This window comes from Heterodontus francisci, chromosome 39, assembly GCF_036365525.1.
Source record: "Heterodontus francisci isolate sHetFra1 chromosome 39, sHetFra1.hap1, whole genome shotgun sequence".
Lineage (NCBI taxonomy): Eukaryota > Metazoa > Chordata > Chondrichthyes > Heterodontiformes > Heterodontidae > Heterodontus > Heterodontus francisci.
This window is the reverse complement of record NC_090409.1, coordinates 41,488,576-41,507,602: the sequence shown is the minus strand read 5'-3', so window position 1 is coordinate 41,507,602 and position 19,027 is coordinate 41,488,576. Positions and strand designations below refer to the sequence as shown.

At 49.8% G+C, this 19,027-nt stretch overlaps 1 protein-coding gene across 1 annotated transcript in view; it reads right to left on the bottom strand.

Annotated features, from left to right (window-relative positions):
- Positions 1-19,027, bottom strand: part of LOC137352896 (histone-lysine N-methyltransferase 2B-like) — a 110,989-nt gene that overhangs the window by 49,370 nt on the left and 42,592 nt on the right. The window lies entirely within an intron of this gene.

The following is a 19,027-nucleotide window of genomic DNA, read 5'->3' as shown; positions in this document are numbered from 1 at the left end:
GACATTAAATGGCATAGTGAAAAATTATGGTCAGTGCCTCTGCAATTCGAACTCTCACTTCCCCTTAGTGCATCTCATCCGGCCCTGGTGCTTTATCAACTTAAATATAGACAGTCTATCTAATACTTCGAGTGTACTAATTACCTCCTCTTTCACTGTTGCCTGGGTTGCATCTTCTTCCTTGGTAAAGACAGATGCAAAGTATTCATTTAATACCTCAGCTACTCCCCATGCCTCCATGCTGAAATCCCCCTTTTGGTCCCCAATCTTCCTTTTCCCACCCTTTAACTATTTATATGCCTGTAGAAGACTTTGGTATTCCCTGTTATGTTAGCTGCCGGTCTCTTTTCATACTCGTACCCCGGTGAGAGTCTGTGTCGTCAGCAGAGGGGAAATGTGAGGCAATGATTAAACACGATCTGGTTAGTTGTCTTACTTGTTTTTTTAAACAGCATTATCAACAAACAAGGATTTAGTAGCGACCCTTCCCCTGCGTTGACAATCAACGTGTAAAAAGCCAGGTGCGTCTACCGAGATTTGAAATGCAGATTTAGAAACGGACTTTATTTCTGCCCGACTGCCTCTCACAGAGAAACAAGGGGAACCAGCTGGCCGCAGGAGTTCCTGATCTGTGACCTGTCAGAGATCACGTCAGCATCTCAAAATCGCCGTGACACCAGAAACCGTCTCCCTCAAAAGCTCCGCGTAGCACAGCGAGTTCCAGGCAGACGTTCTACCATGAAAGACATCACAGCCAGTCCCAATTCACTCCCGAGTCAATGCGCAGACACACCCAGGGGTCACTGGACAGTGATCAGGAGCAAGAACCCTGGCTGATTTCCCCTCTCTCTCTAACCCAGGGGTCACTGGACAGTGATCAGGAGCAGGAACCCTGGCTGATTTCCCTCTCTCTCTCTAACCTAGGGGTCATTGGACAGTGATCAGGAGCAGGAACCCTGGCTGATTTCCCTCTCTCTCTCTAACCCAGTGGTCACTGGACAGTGATCAGGAGCAGGAACCCTGGCTGATTTCCCCCTCTCTCTCTAACCCAGGGGTCACTGGACAGTGATCAGGAGCAGGAACCCTGGCTGATTTCCCCCTCTCTCTCTAACCCAGGGGTCACTGGACAGTGATCAGGAGCAGGAACCCTGGCTGATTTCCCCCTCTCTCTCTAACCTAGGGATCACTGGACAGTGATCAGGAGCAGGAACCCTGGCTGATTTCCCTCTCTCTCTCTTTAACCCAAGGATCACTGGACAGTGATCAGGAGCAGGAACCCTGGCTGATTTCCCCCTCTCTCTCTAACCTAGGGGTCACTGGACAGTGATCAGGAGCAGGAACCCTGGCTGATTTCCCTCTCTCTCTCTAACCCAGGGCTCACTGGACAGTGATCAGGAGCAGGAAACCTGGCTGATTTCCCTCTCTCTCTCTAACCCAAGGATCACTGGACAGTGATCAGGAGCAGGAAACCTGGCTGATTTCCCTCTCTCTCTCTAACCCAGGGCTCACTGGACAATGATCAGGAGCAGGAACCCTGGCTGATTTCCCCCTCTCTCTCTAACCCAGGGGTCATTTGGACAGTGATCAGGAGCAGGAACCCTGGCTGATTTCCCTCTCTCTCTCTTTAACCCAGGGATCACTGGACAGTGATCAGGAGCAGGAACCCTGGCTGATTACCCTCTCTCTCTCTAACCCAGGGATCACTGGACAGTGATCAGGAGCAGGAAACCTGGCTGATTTCCCCCTCTCTCTCTAACCCAAGGATCACTGGACAGTGATCAGGAGCAGGAACCCTGGCTGATTTCCCTCTCTCTCTAACCCAAGGATCACTGGACAGTGATCAGGAGCAGGAACCCTGGCTGATTTCCCTCTCTCTCTCTAACCCAGGGGTCACTGGACAGTGATCAGGAGCAGGAACCCTGGCTGATTTCCCTCTCTCTCTCTAACCCAGGGATCACTGGACAGTGATCAGGAGCAGGAACCCTGGCTGATTTCCCTCTCTCTCTCTAACCCAGGGCTCACTGGACAGTGATCAGGAGCAGGAACCCTGGCTGATTTCCCTCTCTCTCTCTTTAACCCAGGGATCACTGGACAGTGATCAGGAGCAGGAAACCTGGCTGATTTCCCTCTCTCTCTCTAACCCAAGGATCACTGGACAGTGATCAGGAGCAGGAACCCTGGCTGATTTCCCTCTCTCTCTCTAACCCAGGGGTCACTGGACAGTGATCAGGAGCAGGAACCCTGGCTGATTTCCCTCTCTCTCTCTTTAACCCAGGGATCACTGGACAGTGATCAGGAGCAGGAACCCTGGCTGATTTCCCTCTCTCTCTCTAACCCAAGGATCACTGGACAGTGATCAGGAGCAGGAACCCTGGCTGATTTCCCTCTCTCTCTCTTTAACCCAGGGATCACTGGACAATGATCAGGAGCAGGAACCCTGGCTGATTTCCCCCTCTCTCTCTAACCCAGGGGTCACTGGACAGTGATCAGGAGCAGGAACCCTGGCTGATTTCCCCCTCTCTCTCTAACCCAGGGGTCACTGGACAGTGATCAGGAGCAGGAACCCTGGCTGATTTCCCTCTCTCTCTCTAACCCAGGGCTCACTGGACAGTGATCAGGAGCAGGAACCCTGGCTGATTTCCCTCTCTCTCTCTTTAACCCAGGGATCACTGGACAGTGATCAGGAGCAGGAAACCTGGCTGATTTCCCTCTCTCTCTCTAACCCAAGGATCACTGGACAGTGATCAGGAGCAGGAACCCTGGCTGATTTCCCTCTCTCTCTCTTTAACCCAGGGATCACTGGACAGTGATCAGGAGCAGGAACCCTGGCTGATTTCCCTCTCTCTCTCTTTAACCCAGGGATCACTGGACAGTGATCAGGAGCAGGAACCCTGGCTGATTTCCCTCTCTGTCTCTCTCTCTAACCCAGGGATCACTGGACAGTGATCAGGAGCAGGAAACCTGGCTGATTTCCCTCTCTCTCTCTTTAACCCAGGGATCACTGGACAGTGATCAGGAGCAGGAACCCTGGCTGATTTCCCCCTCTCTCTCTAACCCAGGGGTCACTGGACAGTGATCAGGAGCAGGAACCCTGGCTGATTTCCCCCTCTCTCTCTAACCCAGGGGTCACTGGACAGTGATCAGGAGCAGGAACCCTGGCTGATTTCCCTCTCTCTCTCTAACCCAGGGCTCACTGGACAGTGATCAGGAGCAGGAACCCTGGCTGATTTCCCTCTCTCTCTCTTTAACCCAGGGATCACTGGACAGTGATCAGGAGCAGGAACCCTGGCTGATTACCCTCTCTCTCTCTAACCCAGGGATCACTGGACAGTGATCAGGAGCAGGAAACCTGGCTGATTTCCCTCTCTCTCTCTAACCCAAGGATCACTGGACAGTGATCAGGAGCAGGAACCCTGGCTGATTTCCCTCTCTCTCTCTTTAACCCAGGGATCACTGGACAGTGATCAGGAGCAGGAACCCTGGCTGATTTCCCTCTCTCTCTCTCTAACCCAGGGGTCACTGGACAGTGATCAGGAGCAGGAACCCTGGCTGATTACCTGGAGTCAGGAACAGCGGCGGAGGACCTGTGTGGACACAACTACCTCTACGTGCCAGAGGTTGAAAAAAAAACCAAACCATGACATCACAGGAAAGTGCCGCATTGTTTGACTGCTCAGGGAGACAGTCTAAACAACTGGGAATTTAAAAATGTTAAAATATTAAGTATAAGTCACAAGTCACAAGTGGGTAGCTGGTGAGTTATCTTTTATTTTATAATAAGGTTTATTACTATTGGTGACATTTAGTATTGGCAGGGTATACTAATAGTGGTATGGTAGATTTGCATTGATAAAGTTTAGTATTAACAGTAGTAAGGTTATTACTACTATTGAGAGGGTTATTAATATTAGTCGTAGCAGGGTTTAGGCTGTAGTACTCAGGTTTATTACCTAATAGAGGAATGGCAGGGCTGCTCCAACCTCTGCAGTTCACATCCTGTGCTACGCGGGAACTCCAGGACGCCTCCCGTGTCCCGGCTAACCATATATGCAGGAAGTGCCTTCAGTTGCAACAGCTCGAGCTCCGGGTTGCGAATTTGAGCAGCAGCTGGCAACATCGCGTCGTACCCGTGAGGATGAGAGCTTCGTGGATAGCACGCTCACAGAGGTGTTCGCCCCATTGCTTAAGAGTATGCAGCGAGAGGGGGAATGGGTGACCACCAGCCAGGCGAGAAGAGGCAGGTAGTGCAGGAGACCTCCCCCGCCCGCCGCCCTGAGCGCGTCTCACTCTCCAACAGGTATTCAGCACTGCATACTGAGAAAGGTGACGGTTCACCTGGGGAGTGCAGCCAGAGCCAAGGCCATCGCACCACAGGTGGCTCAGCTGCACAGAGGGGCACAGAGAGACTGGCAGAGCAATAGTGATAGGAAATTCGATAGGGGAACGGACAGGCGCTTCTGTGGCCGCAGATGTGAATCCAGGATGGCGTGTTGCCTCCCTGGCGCCAGTGTCAAGAATGTCACTGAACGACTGCAGAGCACTCTGAGGGGGTGGGGGGGGAAAGGGTGAACAGCCAGCAGTCGTGGTCCACATTGGTACCAACGACATAGAGAGGAAGAGGGATGTGGTCCTGCAGTCAGAATTTAGGGAGCTAGGTAGTAAATTAGCAAGTAGAACCTCAGAAGTAGTAATCTCCAGATTACTCCCAGTACCACGCGCAAGTGAGTATAGAAATAGGACAAAGCAAATGAATAAGTGGCTGGAAAGATGATGCAAGAGGGAGTGCTTTAGATTCAGCTGGAGTATTGTGTCCCGTTCTGCGTGCCGCACTTTTAAGAAAGACGTGAGGGCATTGGAGAGAGTACAGAAAAGATTCATGAGAACGGTTGCAGGGATGAGGAACTTCAGTTATGAAGATCGACTGGAGAAGTTAGGAATAAAAACAAGAAATGCTGGAACCACTCAGCAGGTCTGGCAGCATCTGTGGAAAGAGAAGCAGAGTTAACGTTTCGGGTCAGTGACCCTTCATCGGAACTGACAGATATTAGAAAAGTCACAGGTTATAAGCAAGTGAGGTGGGGGTGGGGCAAGAGATAACAAAGGAGAAGGTGCAGATTGGACCAGGCCACATAGCTGACCAAAAGGTCACGGAGCAAAGGCAAACAATATGTTAATGGTGTGTTGAAAGACAAAGCATTAGTACAGATTAGGTGTATATACACTGAATATTGAACAGCAGCAAGTGCAAACCTGAAAAAAAAACAGTGGGTAAGCAAACTGAACAAACTAAGATGAAATGAAAAAAATGCAAAAAAAAGGATTGTAAAAAATGTAAAAAAGAACGTAAAAAAAAAAAGGAAGAAAAAATAACTAAAAATGAAAGTAAAATGGGGGGCTGTCATGCTCTGAAGTTATTGAACTCAATGTTCAGTCCGGCAGGCTGTAGTGTGCCTAATCGGTAGATGAGATGCTGTCCCTCGAGCTTGCGTTGATGTTCACTGGAACACTGCAGCAATCCCAGGACAGAGATGTGAGCATGAGAGCAGGGGGGAGTGTTGAAATGGCCAGCAACTGGAAGCTCAGGGTCCTGCTTTCGGACTGAGCGGAGGTGTTCCGCAAAGCGGTCACCCAGTCTGTGTTTGGTCTCCCCAGTGTAGAGGAGACCACACTGTGAGCAGTGAATACAGTATACTACATTGAAAGAAGTACAAGTAAATCGCTGCTTCACCTGAAAGGAGTGTTTGGGGCCTGGGATAGTGAGGAGAGAGGAGGTAAATGGGCAGGTATTACATCTCCTGCGATTGCAGGGGAAGGTGCCATGGGACGGGGATGAGGTGGTGGGGGTAATGGAGGAGTGGACCAGGGTGTCGCGGATGGAACGATCCCTTCAGAATGCTGACATGGGAAGGGAGGGGAAGATGCGACTGGTAGTGGCATCACGCTGGAGGTGGCGGAAATGGCGGAGGATGATCCTTTGGATATGGAGGCTGGTGGGGTGAAAAGTGAGGACAAGGGGAACCCTGTCACGGTTCTGGGAGGGAGGGGAAGGGATGAGGGTAGAGGTGCGGGGAATGGGTCGGACACGGTTGAGGGCCCTGTCAACCACAGTGGGGGGAAATCCTCGGTTGAGGAAAAAGGAGGTCATATCAGAAGCACCGTCATGGAAGGTAGCATCATCAGAGCAGATGCGTCGGAGACGGAGAAACTGGGAGAATGGAATGGAGTCCTTACAGGAGGCAGGGTGTGAAGAAGTGTAGTCGAGGTAGCTGTGGGAGTCGGTGGGCTTATAATGGATATTAGTGGACAACCTATCCCCAGAGATGGAGACAGAGAAGTCGAGGAAGGGAAGGGAAGTGTCAGAGATGGACCATGTAAAGGTGAGAGAAGGGTGGAAATTGGAAGCAAAGTTGATAAAGTTTTCCAGTTCAGGGCGGGAGCAGGAAACGGCACCGATACAGTCATCAATGTACTGGAAAAAGAGTTGGGGGAGGGGGCCTGAGTAGGACTGCAACAAAGAATGCTCGACATATCCCACAAAAAGCCAGGCATAACTAGGACCCATGCGGGTACCCATAGCGACACCTTTTACTTGAAGGAAGTGCGTGGAGTTGAAGGAGAAGTTGTTCAATGTGAGAACAAGTTCAGCCAGGCGGAGGAGGGTGGTGGTGGATGGGGACTGGTTGGGCCTCTGTTCCAGGAAGAAGTGGAGAGCCCTCAAACCATCCTGGTGGGGGATGGAGGTGCAGAGAAGTTAGGACTGTTTTCCTTGGAGAAGAGAAGGCTGAGAGGTGATTTGATAGAGGTATTCAAAATCATGGGGGGTCTGGACAGAGTAGATAGAGAGAAACTGTTCCCAGTCGTGAAAGGATCGAGAACGAGAGGGCACAGACTTAAAGTGCTTGGCAGAAGAAGCAAAAGTGACATGAGGGAAAACTTTTTCACACAGCAAGTGGTTAAGGTCTGGAATGCGTTGCCTGACAATGTGGTGGAGGCAGGTTCAATTGAAGCATTCAAAAGGGAATTAGACAGTTAAATGATGAGGAAGAACGTGCAGGGCGACAGAGAGAGAGGGGGAGTGGCACTGAGCAAATTGCAGACTTGCAGAATCGGTGCAGCACGATACGCCAAATGGCTTCATTCTGCGCTGTAATAATGTTGTGATTCGGTGATTTCCCACTATCTCTAACCCAGGGGTCACTGGACAGTGATCAGGAGCAGGAACCCTGGCTGATTTCCCCCTCTCTCTCTAACCCAGGGGACACTGGACAGTGATCAGGAGCAGGAACCCTGGCTGATTTCCCCCTCTCTCTCTAACCCAGAGGACACTGGACAGTGATCAGGAGCAGGAACCCTGGCTGATTTCCCCCTCTCTCTCTAACCTAGGGGTCACTGGACAGTGATCAGGAGCAGGAACCCTGTCTGATTTCCCCTCTCTCTCTAACCCAGGGGTCACTGGACAGTGATCAGGAGCAGGAACCCTGGCTGATTTCCCCCTCTCTCTCTAACCCAGGGGACACTGGACAGTGATCAGGAGCAGGAACCCTGGCTGATTTCCCCCTCTCTCTCTAACCCAGGGGTCACTGGACAGTGATCAGGAGCAGGAACCCTGGTTGATTTCCCCCTCTCTCTCTAACCCAGGGGTCACTGGACAGTGATCAGGAGCAGGAACCCTGGTTGATTTCCCCCTCTCTCTCTAACCCAGGGGTCACTGGACAGTGATCAGGAGCAGGAACCCTGGTTGATTTCCCCCTCTCTCTCTAACCCAGGGGACACTGGACAGTGATCAGGAGCAGGAACCCTGGCTGATTTTCCCCTCTCTCTCTAACCCAGGGGTCACTGGACAGTGATCAGGAGCAGGAACCCTGGTTGATTTCCCCCTCTCTCTCTAACACAGGGGACACTGGACAGTGATCAGGAGCAGGAACCCTGGCTGATTTCCCTCTCTCTCTCTAACACAGGGGACACTGGACAGTGATCAGGAGCAGGAACCCTGGCTGATTACCTCCGGCTCCGAAGCTAAAGGCAACTCAAAGACCATACCAGACTTGCTAATGGAGACGGGTTAACAGAGCACAGACGTCGTTGGAACCGGGGCACATGACTGTCTCGAAAGCCAACTGGTACCCTCATGGTGAAAATATTATCTAACTGTGTTTCCCTATTTCTCACCCATAAAAGTGTTTTGCATCTTCCCATTTCCTTGTTTTCAGTTCACTTCCTCCCATTTCAGTGTGCTAATTTTAGACTCAAGATCACTCTGCAAAGATAAACAGTAGCACACAAGAAGTGATGCGGATTTAGTCTACACACTGTAGAGACAAGAGGCTAATGACAGTCAGCACAGCACAATAATCAGTGATTAATCCATGGATCTCACTCCAAGACAGACCTGTCCCCACCAGTACTGTACCCCAGTGTTATACAGTGACAGACCTGTCCCCACCAGTACTGTACCCCAGTGTTACACAGTGACAGACCTGTCCCCACCAGTACTGTACCCCAGTGTTATACAGTGACAGACCTGTCCCCACCAGTACTGTACCCCAGTGTTATACAGAGACAGACCTGTCCCCACCAGTACTGTACCCCAGCGTTATACAGTGACAGACCTGTCCCCACCAGTACTGTACCCCAGTGTTACACAGTGACAGACCTGTCCCCACCAGTACTGTACCCCAGTGTTATACAGTGACAGACCTGTCCCCATCAGTACTGTACCCAGTGTTTTACAGTGACAGACCTGTCCCCACCAGTACTGTACCCCAGTGTTATACAGTGACAGACCTGTCTCCACCAGTACTGTACCCCAGTGTTATACAGTGACAGACCTGTCTCCACCAGTACTGTTCCACAGTGTTATACAGTGACAGACCTGTCTCCACGAGTACTGTACCCCAGTGTTATACAGTGACAGACCTGTTCCCACCAGTACTGTACCCCAGTGTTATACAGTGACAGACCTGTCCCCACCAGTACTGTACCCCAGTGTTATACAGTGACAGACCTGTCTCCACCAGTACTGTACCCCAGTGTTATACAGTGACAGACCTGTCTCCACCAGTACTGTACCCCAGTGTTATACAGTGACAGACCTGTCTCCACCAGTACTGTACCCCAGTGTTATACAGTGACAGACCTGTCCCCACCAGCACTGTACCCGTGTTATACAGTGACAGACCTGAACCCATCAGTACTGTACCCGTGTTTTACAGTGACAGATCTGAACCCATCAGTACTGTACCCCAGTGTTATACAGTGACAGACCTGTCCCCACCAGTACTGTACCCCAGTGTTATACAGTGACAGACCTGTCCCCACCAGTACTGTACCCGTGTTATACAGTGACAGACCTGTCTCCACCAGGACTGTACCCCAGTGTAATACAGTGACAGACCTGTCTCCACCAGTACTGTACCCCAGTGTTATACAGTGACAGACCTGTCTCCACCAGTACTGTACCCCAGTGTTATACAGTGACAGACCTGTCCCCACCAGTACTGTACCCGTGTTATACAGTGACAGACCTGTCTCAACCAGGACTGTACCCCAGTGTAATACAGTGACAGACCTGTCTCCACCAGTACTGTACCCCAGTGTTATACAGTGACAGACCTGTCCCCAACAGTACTGTACCCCAGTGTTATACAGTGACAGACCTGTCCCAACCTGTACTGTACCCCAGTGTTATACAGTGACAGACCTGTCCCCACCAGTACTGTACCCCAGTGTTATACAGTGACAGACCTGTCCCCACCAGTACTGTACCCCAGTGTTATACAGTGACAGACCTGTCCCCAACAGTACTGTACCCCAGTGTTATACAGTGACAGACCTGTCTCCACCAGTACTGTATCCTAGTGTTATACAGTGACAGACCTGTCCCCACCAGTACTGTACCCCAGTGTTATACAGAGACAGACCTGTCCCCACCAGTACTATACAAAATGTTATACAGTAACAGACCTGTCCCCACCAGTACTGTAACCCAGTGTTATACAGAGACATACCTGTCCCCACCAGTACTATACCCAATGTCATACAGTAACAGACCTGTCTCCACCAGTACTGTACCCAGTGTTATACAGTGACAGACCTGTCTCCACCAGTACTGTACCCAGTGTTATACAGTGACAGACCTGTCTCCACCAGCACTGTACCCCAGTGTTATACAGTAACAGACCTGTCTCCACCAGTACTGTACCCAGTGTTATACAGTGACAGACCTGTCTCCACCAGTACTGTATCCTAGTGTTATACAGTGACAGACCTGTCCCAACCTGTACTGTATCCCAGTGCTTTACAGTGACAGACCTGTCCCAACCAGTACTGTATCCCAGTGTTATACAGTGACAGACCTGTCCCAACCTGTACTGTATCCCAGTGTTATACAGTGACAGACCTGTCCCCACCAGAACTGTACCCCAGTGTTATACAGTGACAGACCTGTCCCCACCAGAACTGTACCCCAATGTTATACAGTAACAGACCTGTCTCCACCAGTACTGTACCCAGTGTTATATGGGACAGACCAGTCTCCACCAGTACTGTATCCCAGTGTTATACAGTGACAGACCTGTCTCCACCAGTACTGTACCCCAGTGTTATACAGTGACAGACCTGTCTCCACCAGTACTGTACCCAGTGTTATACAGTGACAGACCTGTCTCCACCAGTACTGTGCCCCAGTGTGATACAGAGACAGACCTGTCCCCACCAGTACTGTACCCAATGTTATACAGTAACAGACCTGTCTCCAGGAGTACTGTACCCGAGTGTTATACAGAGAAAGACCTGCCCCCAACAGTACTATACCCAATGTCATACAGTAACAGACCTGTCTCCACCAGTACTGTACCCAATGTTATACAGTGACAGACCTGTCCCAACCTGTACTGTATCCCAGTTTTATACAGTGACAGACCTGTCCCAACCTGGACTGCATCCCAGTGTTATACAGAGACAGACCTGTCCCAACCTGTACTGTATCCCAGTGTAATACAGAGACAGAAACAAGAAATGCTGGATTCACTCAGCAGGTCTGGCAGCATCTGTGGAAAGAGAAGCAGAGTTAACGTTTCGGGTCAGTGACCCTTCTTCCGAAGAAGGGTCACTGACCCGAAACGTTAACTCTGCTTCTCTTTCCACAGATGCTGCCAGACCTGCTGAGTGAATCCAGCATTTCTTGTTTTTGTTTCAGATTTCCAGCATCCGCAGTATTTTGCTTTTAACACAGAGACAGACCTGTCACCACCAGTACTGTACCCCAGTGCTCTTCAGAGACAGACCTGTCCCCACCAGTACTACACCCAATGTCATACAGTAACAGACCTGTCTCCACCAGTACTGTACCCAATGTCATACAGTAACAGACCTGTCTCCACCAGTACTGTACCCAGTGTTATCCAGTGACAGACCTGTCCCCACCAGTACTGTATCCCAGTGTTATACAGTGACAGACCTGTCCCCAACAGTACTGTACCCTAGTGTTATACAGTGACAGACCTGTCCCCACCAGTACTGTATCCCAGTGTTATACAGTGACAGACCTGTCCCCAACAGCACTGCACCCCAGTGTTATACAGTAACAGACCTGTCCCCACCAGCACTGTACCCCAGTTTTATACAGTGACAGACCTGAACCCATCAGTACTGTACCCGTGTTATACAGTGACAGACCTGAACCCATCAGTACTGTACCCCAGTGTTAAACAGTGACAGACCTGCAACCACCAGTACTGCACCCCAGTGTTATACAGTGACAGACCTGTCCCCACCAGTACTGTACCCCAGTGTTATACAGTGACAGACCTGTCCCCACCTGTCCTGCACCCCAGTGTTATAGTGACAGACCTGTCCCAACCTGTACTGTACCCCAGTGTTATACAGTGACAGACCTGTCCCCACCAGTACTGTACCCCAGTGTTATACAGTGACAGACCTGTCCCCACCAGTACTGTACCCCAGTGTTATACAGTGACAGACCTGTCCCCACCAGTACTGTACCCCAGTGTTATACAGTGACAGACCTGTCCCCAACAGTACTGTACCCCAGTGTTATACAGTGACAGACCTGTCCCCAACAGTACTGTACCCCAGTGTTATACAGTGACAGACCTGTCTCCACCAGTACTGTACCCAGTGTTATACAGTGACAGACCTGTCTCCACCAGTACTGTAACCCAGTGTTATACAGAGACAGACCTGTCCCCACCAGTACTATACCCCAGTGTTATACAGTGACAGACCTGTCCCCAACAGTACTGTACCCCAGTGTTATACAGTGACAGACCTGTCTCCACCAGTACTGTATCCTAGTGTTATACAGTGACAGACCTGTCCCCACCAGTACTGTACCCCAGTGTTATACAGTGACAGACCTGTTCCCACCAGTACTATACAAAATGTTATACAGTAACAGACCTGTCCCCACCAGTACTGTAACCCAGTGTTATACAGAGACAGACCTGTCCCCACCAGTACTATACCCAATGTCATACAGTAACAGACCTGTCTCCACCAGTACTGTACCCAGTGTTATACAGTGACAGACCTGTCTCCACAAGTACTGTACCCAGTGTTATACAGTGACAGACCTGTCTCCACCAGTACTGTACCCAGTGTTATACAGTGACAGACCTGTCTCCACCAGCACTGGACCCAGAGTTATACAGTGACAGACCTGTCCCAACCTGTACTGTATCCCAGTGTTATACAGTGACAGACCTGTCTCCACCAGCACTGTACCCCAGTGTTATACAGTAACAGACCTGTCTCCACCAGTGCTGTACCCAGTGTTATACAGTGACAGACCTGTCCCAACCTGTACTGTATCCCAGTGCTTTACAGTGACAGACCTGTCCCAACCTGTACTGTATCCCAGTGTTATACAGTGACAGACCTGTCTCCACCAGTACTGTATCCTAGTGTTATCCAGTGACAGACCTGTCCCAACCAGTACTGTATCCCAGTGTTATACAGTGACAGACCTGTCCCCACCAGAACTGTACCCCAGTGTTATACAGTGACAGACCTGTCCCCACCAGAACTGTACCGCAATGTTATACAGTAACAGACCTGTCTCCACCAGTACTGTACCCAGTGTTATATGGGACAGACCAGTCTCCACCAGTACTGTATCCCAGTGTTATACAGTGACAGACCTGTCTCCACCAGTACTGTACCCCAGTGTTATACAGTGACAGACCTGTCTCCACCAGTACTGTATCCCAGTGTTATACAGTGACAGACCTGTCCCCACCAGTACTGTACCCCAGTGTTATACAGAGACAGACCTGTCCCCACCAGTACTGTACCCAATGTTATACAGTGACAGACCTGTCTCCACCAGTACTGTACCCCAGTGTTATACAGTGACAGACCTGTCTCCACCAGTACTGTATCCCAGAGTTATACAGTGACAGACCTGTCCCCACCAGCACTGTACCCCAGTGTTTTTCAGTGACAGACCTGTCCCCACCAGTACTGTACCCCAGTGTTATACAGAGACAGACCTGTCCCCACCAGTACTGTACCCAATGTTATACAGAAACAGACCTGTCTCCAGGAGTACTGTACCCGAGTGTTATACAGAGAAAGACCTGCTCCCAACAGTACGAAACCCAATGTCATACAGTAACAGACCTGTCTCCACCAGTACTGTACCCCAGTGTTATACAGTAACAGACCTGTCTCCACCAGTACTGTACCCAATGTTATACAGTAACAGACCTGTCCCAACCTGTACTGTATCCCAGTTTTATACAGAGACAGACCTGTCCCAACCTGTACTGTATCCCAGTGAAATACAGAGACAGAAACAAGAAACGCTGGATTCACTCAGCAGGTCTGGCAGCATCTGTGGAAAGAGAAGCAGAGTTAACGTTTCGGGTCAGTGACCCTTCTTCCGAAGAAGGGTCACTGACCCGAAACGTTAACTCTGCTTCTCTTTCCACAGATGCTGCCAGACCTGCTGAGTGAATCCAGCATTTCTTGTTTTTGTTTCAGATTTCCAGCATCCGCAGTATTTTGCTTTTAACACAGAGACAGACCTGTCACCACCAGTACTGTACCCCAGTGCTCTTCAGAGACAGACCTGTCCCCACCAGTACTACACCCAATGTCATACAGTAACAGACCTGTCTCCACCAGTACTGTACCCAATGTCATACAGTAACAGACCTGTCTCCACCAGTACTGTACCCAGTGTTATACAGTGACAGACCTGTCCCCAACAGTACTGTATCCTAGTGTTATACAGTGACAGACCTGTCCCCACCAGTACTGTATCCCAGTGTTATACAGTGACAGACCTGTCCCCAACAGCACTGCACCCCAGTGTTATACAGTAACAGACCTGTCCCCACCAGCACTGTACCCCAGTTTTATACAGTGACAGACCTGTCCCCACCAGTACTGTACCCCAGTGTTATACAGTGACAGACCTGTCCCAAACTGCACTGTATCCCAGTGTTATACAGTGACAGACCTGTCCCCACCAGTCCTGTACCACAGTGTTACACAGGGACAGACCTGTCCCCACCAGTACTGTACCACAGTGTTACACAGGGACAGACCTGTCCCCACCAGTACTGTACCACAGTGTTACACAGGGACAGACCTGTCCCCACCAGTACTGTACCCAATGTTATACAGTAACAGACCTGTCTCCACGAGTACTGTACCCGAGTGTTATACAGAGAAAGACCTGCCCCCACCAGTACTATACCCAATGTCATACAGTAACAGACCTGTCCCCACCAGTACTACACCCAATGTCATACAGTAACAGACCTGTCTCCACCAGTACTGTACCCAGTGTTATATGTGACAGACCTGCCTCCACCAGTACTGTACCCAGTGTTATACAGTGACAGACCATTCCCCACCAGTACTGTATCCCAGTGGTATACAGTGACAGACCTGTCCCCAACAGTACTGTACCCTAGTGTTATACAGTGACAGACCTGTCTCCACCAGTACTGTACCCTAGTGTTATACAGTGACAGACCTGTCTCCACCAGTACTGTATCCTAGTGTTATACAGTGACAGACCTGTCCCCAACAGCACTGCACCCCAGTGTTATACAGTAACAGACCTGTCCTAACCAGCACTGTACCCCAGTTTTATACAGTGACAGACCTGAACCCATCAGTACTGTACCCGTGTTATACAGTGACAGACCTGAACCCATCAGTACTGTACCCCAGTGTTATACAGTGACAGACCTGTCCCCACCAGTACTGTACCCCAGTGTTATACAGTGACAGACCTGTCCCCACCTGTCCTGCACCCCAGTGTTATACAGTGACAGACCTGTCCCAACCTGTACTGTACCCCAGTGTTATACAGTGACAGACCTGTCCCCACCAGTACTGTACCCCAGTGTTATACAGTGACAGACCTGTCTCCACCAGTACTGTACCCCAGTGTTATACAGTGACAGACCTGTCTCCACCAGTACTGTACCCAGTGTTATACAGTGACAGACCTGTCTCCACCAGTACTGTACCCCAGTGTTATACAGTGACAGACCTGTCTCCACCAGTACTGTACCCCAGTGTTATACAGAGACAGACCTGTCCCCACCAGTACTGTACCCAATGTTATACAGTAACAGACCTGTCTCCAGGAGTACTGTACCCGAGTGTTATACAGAGAAAGACCTGCCCCCAACAGTACTATACCCAATGTCATACAGTAACAGACCTGTCTCCACCAGTACTGTACCCAATGTTATACAGTGACAGACCTGTCCCAACCTGTACTGTATCCCAGTTTTATACAGTGACAGACCTGTCCCAACCTGGACTGCATCCCAGTGTTATACAGAGACAGACCTGTCCCAACCTGTACTGTATCCCAGTGTAATACAGAGACAGAAACAAGAAATGCTGGATTCACTCAGCAGGTCTGGCAGCATCTGTGGAAAGAGAAGCAGAGTTAACGTTTCGGGTCAGTGACCCTTCTTCCGAAGAAGGGTCACTGACCCGAAACGTTAACTCTGCTTCTCTTTCCACAGATGCTGCCAGACCTGCTGAGTGAATCCAGCATTTCTTGTTTTTGTTTCAGATTTCCAGCATCCGCAGTATTTTGCTTTTAACACAGAGACAGACCTGTCTCCACCAGTACTGTACCCCAGTGCTCTTCAGAGACAGACCTGTCCCCACCAGTACTACACCCAATGTCATACAGTAACAGACCTGTCTCCATTATAGACCTGTGAGCCTTACTTCGGTTGTGGGTAAAATGTTGGAAAAGGTTATAAGAGACAGGATTTATAATCATCTTGAAAAGAATAAGTTCATTTGCGATAGTCAGCACGGTTTTGTGAAAGGAAGGTCGTGCCTCACAAACCTTATTGAGTTTTTCGAGAAGGTGACCAAACAGGTGGATGAGGGTAAAGCCGTGGATGTGGTGTATATGGATTTCAGTAAGGCGTTTGATAAGGTTCCCCACGGTAGGCTATTGCAGAAAATACGCAAGTATGGGGTTGAAGGTGATTTAGAGCTTTGGATCAGAAATTGGCTAGCTGAAAGAAGACAGAGGGTGGTGGTTGATGGCAAATGTTCATCCTGGAGTTTAGTTACTAGTGGTGTACCGCAAGGTTCTGTTTTGGGGCCACTGCTGTTTGTCATTTTTATAAACGACCTGGATGAGGGTGTAGAAGGGTGGGTTAGTAAATTTGCGGATGACACGAAGGTCGGTGGAGTTGTGGATAGTGTCGAAGGGTGTTGTAGGGTACAGAGGGACATAGATAGGCTGCAGAGCTGGGCTGAGAGATGGCAAATGGAGTTTAATGCGGAGAAGTGTGAGGTGATTCACTTTGGAAGGAGTAACAGCAATGCAGAGTACTGGGCTAATGGGAAGATTCTTGGTAGTGTAGATGAGCAGAGAGATCTTGGTATCCAGGTACATAAATCCCTGAAAGTTGCTACCCAGGTTAATAGGGCTGTTAAGAAGGCATATGGTGTGTTAGCCTTTATTAGTAGGGGGATCGAGTTTCAGAGCCACGGGGTCATGATGCAGCTGTACAAAACTCTGGTGAGGCCGCACCTGGAGTATTGCGTGCAGTTCTGGTCACCGCATTATAGGAAGGATGTCGAAGCTTTGGAAAGGGTGCAGAGGAGATTTACTAGGATGTTGCCTGGTATGGAAGGAAGGTCTTACGAGGAAAGGCTGAGGGACTTGGGGTTGTTTTCGTTAGAGAGAAGGAGGAGGAGAGGTGACTTAATCAAGACATACAAGATAATCAGAGGGTTAGATAGGGTGGATAGTGAGAGTCTTTTTCCTCGGATGAGGATGGCAAACACGAGGGGACATAGCTTTAAGTTGAGGGGTGAAAGATATAGGACAGATGTCAGAGGTAGTTTCTTTACGCAGAGAGTAGTAGGGGCGTGGAACGCCCTGCCTGCAACAGTAGTAGACTCGCCAACTTTAAGGGCATTTAAGTGGTCATTGGATAGACATATGGATGTAAATGGAATAGTGTAGGTCAGATGATCGGCGCAACATCGAGGGCCGAAGGGCCTGTACTGCGCTGTAATATTCTAATTCTAATTTTAAAAAAAGTACTGTACCCAATGTCATACAGTAACAGACCTGTCTCCACCAGTACTGTACCCAGTGTTATATGTGACAGACCTACCTCCACCAGTACTGTACCCAGTGTTATACAGTGACAGACCATTCCCCACCAGTACTGTATCCCAGTGTTATACAGTGACAGACCTGTCCCCAACAGTACTGTACCCTAGTGTTATACAGTGACAGACCTGTCTCCACCAGTACTGTATCCTAGTGTTATACAGTGACAGACCTGTCCCCACCAGTACTGTATCCCAGTGTTATACAGTGACAGACCTGTCCCCAACAGCACTGCACCCCAGTGTTATACAGTAACAGACCTGTCCCCACCAGCACTGTACCCCAGTGTTATACAGTGACAGACCTGAACCCATCAGTACTGTACCCCAGTTTTATACAGTGACAGACCTGAACCCATCAGTACTGTACCCGTGTTATACAGTGACAGACCTGAACCCATCAGTACTGTACCCCAGTGTTAAACAGTGACAGACCTGCAACCACCAGTACTGTACCCCAGTGTTATACAGTGACAGACCTGTCCCCACCAGTACTGTACCCCAGTGTTATACAGTGACAGACCTGTCCCCACCTGTCCTGCACCCCAGTGTTATAGTGACAGACCTGTCCCAACCTGTACTGTACCCCAGTGTTATACAGTGACAGACCTGTCCCCACCAGTACTGTACCCCAGTGTTATACAGTGACAGACCTGTCCCCACCAGTACTGTACCCCAGTGTTATACAGTGACAGACCTGTCCCCACCAGTACTGTACCCCAGTGTTATACAGTGACAGACCTGTCCCCAACAGTACTGTACCCCAGTGTTATACAGTGACAGACCTGTCTCCACGAGTACTGTACCCCAGTGTTATACAGTGACAGACCTGTTCCCACCAGTACTGTACCCCAGTGTTATACAGTGACAGACCTGTCCCCACCAGTACTGTACCCCAGTGTTATACAGTGACAGACCTGTCTCCACCAGTACTGTACCCCAGTGTTATACAGTGACAGACCATTCCCCACCAGTACTGTATCCCAGTGTTATACAGTGACAGACCTGTCCCCAACAGTACTGTACCCTAGTGTTATACAGTGACAGACCTGTCTCCACCAGTACTGTATCCTAGTGTTATACAGTGACAGACCTGTCCCCACCAGTACTGTATCCCAGTGTTATACAGTGACAGACCTGTCCCCAACAGCACTGCACCCCAGTGTTATACAGTAACAGACCTGTCCCCACCAGCACTGTACCCCAGTGTTATACAGTGACAGACCTGAACCCATCAGTACTGTACCCCAGTTTTATACAGTGACAGACCTGAACCCATCAGTACTGTACCCGTGTTATACAGTGACAGACCTGAACCCATCAGTACTGTACCCCAGTGTTAAACAGTGACAGACCTGCAACCACCAGTACTGTACCCCAGTGT